The following is a 2,676-nucleotide window of genomic DNA, read 5'->3' as shown; positions in this document are numbered from 1 at the left end:
TAAATATAAACATAAGTAAGGTGGGAAAAAGTGTCATGCACTGCTGAAAGAATAAAAAAATTGTCTTGGAAGGATGGCAAAAATGGCCAGACTTCATGTTACATACTTTGGACAGGTTATCAGGAGAGATTAGTCCCTGGCGAAGGACATCCTGTTTGGTAAAGTGGAGGGCCAGTGAAAAAGAGGAGGGCCATTCACAAGATGGACCAACACAATGGCTGCCGCAATGGACTTAAGCCTAGGAACAACTGTGAGGGTGGCACAGGGGAAGTGTTTTCTTTTGTTGTATACAGGGTCGCCTGGGTCAGAAGATTCAATGGCACTGAACGACAACACAGAGAGGGGGACAGGTATAGTTCTGCAAGCCGGAAAGGTTCAGAGGAATCTGTATTCAAGCTCAGTTGGTGTTATACCATGTTATCAGGGTCTTATTTTTTTCTATTATGAACTGAACTTTGGTTGACAGACCTACCTGCTTAGTGGTATGTGCAAGGCCAGCAGTTGGAAGCCACCAGCTGCTCCATGGGAAGAAGATATCTTTTTTTTTCTCTCTCTCTTAAAAATATGGAACACTTCACGAATTTGCGTGTCATCCTTGTGCAGGGGCCATGTTAATCTCTGTATCGTTCCAATTTTAGTTTATGTGCTGCCGAAGCGAGCATGGGAAAAAGATATCTTTCTACTCCTTTAGAGTTAAGATTATGGAAAGCCACACGGGCAGTTCTACCCTGCACTACAGGGTTGTTATGAGTTGGAAACTTCATGGCAGTATATATAGTCTTAATCAGTGTTCACTATTTTGCCTTTCTAGTTTCTAATACCCATTGTCATGGCCACACAGAAACTCACAGACAACATTCACGATTAAAGAGTTATTAAGGAAGTTAACAAATTGTAGTGCCAGTGAGAAATGCTCAGGGTAGTTGTCTCCCAGGATATGGTACAAAGTTTCAGGTTTGCTAATAAGTGTTCAAAAGTGTTGAAGGCATTTAGCACAAGCTCCGTGGGTCAGTGAAGCTCCCTCAAGTGCCCAGGACACCCCATTACAGTAAGCCTCAGCCCAAAGTCACTCATCTCCATTCCGTGGGTCAGGAAATCCAACTTCCTCAATGAAATTCCAGAGGCAACCCAGCCTCCTGTACAAAAGCACGCATCTTAACTTTCTCTGTGGGTTCACAAGCCCATCACTCTCCCATACTCTGGTTCCTGGTCCTGCTGCTTCTCCTCCAATGGTATAGCTGCCATGTGGATTCCGGAAGGCTCACTGTGCAGGGATCCAGATGATGGCTCTTGCTGGTAATGAGTTCCCTCTTCCTGCTTCTCGGAGGACTCATTTTATACACAGCAGGGTGGCACTCCAGGAAATCTTGTTTTACTCACAGGTGAATCACAGGGAGTGGTCATCTTGTGAGAGAGATGTGGTTAGAAGAGCTACCGTAAATAATCCACTGCCCCCTGCAGGTGGTAAATTTGGTTGTCGGTTTGGCCTTAACTGTATGATGATTACAGCCTTCTCAGCCTCAATTGCAAGTGAGCTTTGTACACTGCAAGGATGAGCCCTGTCTTTCATCGCCTGTTAAACACTCTCAGCCTTTTCTAGAGAAGTGGTCCCCAAGCTTGAGTCTGGGCCAGAATTGCTTGAAGGGCTTACAACACAGATGGTTGGACTCCATCTCCTCCAAATTTCTGACTCAGTAGGTCTAAGGTAGACCTCTGGAATTTGAACCTTTAGTAAATTTTCAGGTGATGTCGATTCTGATACTGAAGGTCCTGGGACTACATTTTGAGAACCACTTGTGAATTCATGTTAAAAAGAGCCATCTACTCTCCTGTCCACATAGTTGCTTTCTAAAAAAAGTCTACCGCACTTTCTAAACGCCCAAACATCACCAGCAAGGGTATTTTCTGGATTGGTCTGCTCCCTACCGCTCACCCCAGGTGCAAGTTATTACATTTAGACCATCTCTCACTCAAAGCACACTCACTAGTGGCAATATTTTTTAATGGAACCACTTATGACACCAGGTGTCACTGGGCTTTAGGAAATACACTCTGGCTAGGAATTCGGTATGTAGGATGTTTCTTAGGGAGCATACTGGGGATAAATCCTGGGGCGGTTGGAAGATGATGTGGACAAGGGGGATAAAGTGGCACTGCAGGTACCATAGACCCCTGGCAAATCTGAGCTAGCAGGGCTGGCAATATTGAGCTAGATGGTCTGGCCCTTATGGTCCAAACATTTGTCATTGGATGTGGGTTGACCTGGAAAGGGAGAGACCTTGGGCAGGGATCCTTTCTCTGAAGCCGGTCCATACTCTGAAGGAGGTGACAGAAGACGGCTTTATCAATACTTCCAAAAGCTTGGAAAAGTCTTTTCTTGAAGGGGATAGAGGTAGCCCATTCATATCAGCTTTAGAGACACTACCATGGCTGGAAGTGTGAGTTTCCTGGGGGAAAGGTGAGAGTCATAGCACAGGTGGGTAATATTAGGTTGCTAGATAGGGACAAAAGGGGTTGTCTCTCTAATGCCTGCACAGGGCTCCAATACAGGGGTTGGAAAGAGATCAGGTACACTAATTGAACACCTATATGAAGATCCAAACTGAGCATGTGCACCAGGCTAAGTCCCTTAAGTGCAGGTGAACTAAGCTATGACCTAATTCCATGGCATCACCC

General features: G+C 45.4%; 1 non-coding gene across 1 annotated transcript; it reads right to left on the bottom strand.

Moving 5' to 3' along the window:
- Positions 1-558: 558 nt before the first annotated feature.
- LOC142453933 (U6 spliceosomal RNA) lies at positions 559-662 on the bottom strand. The gene has a single exon (XR_012785487.1). It is a non-coding gene; the product is annotated as a U6 spliceosomal RNA (small nuclear RNA).
- Between the last annotated feature and the right edge of the window lie 2,014 nt (positions 663-2,676).

The sequence above is a fragment of the Tenrec ecaudatus genome, chromosome 7, assembly GCF_050624435.1.
Source record: "Tenrec ecaudatus isolate mTenEca1 chromosome 7, mTenEca1.hap1, whole genome shotgun sequence".
Lineage (NCBI taxonomy): Eukaryota > Metazoa > Chordata > Mammalia > Afrosoricida > Tenrecidae > Tenrec > Tenrec ecaudatus.
The sequence above is the reverse complement of the archived record's forward strand: the minus strand, read 5'-3'. Positions and strand labels throughout refer to the sequence as shown.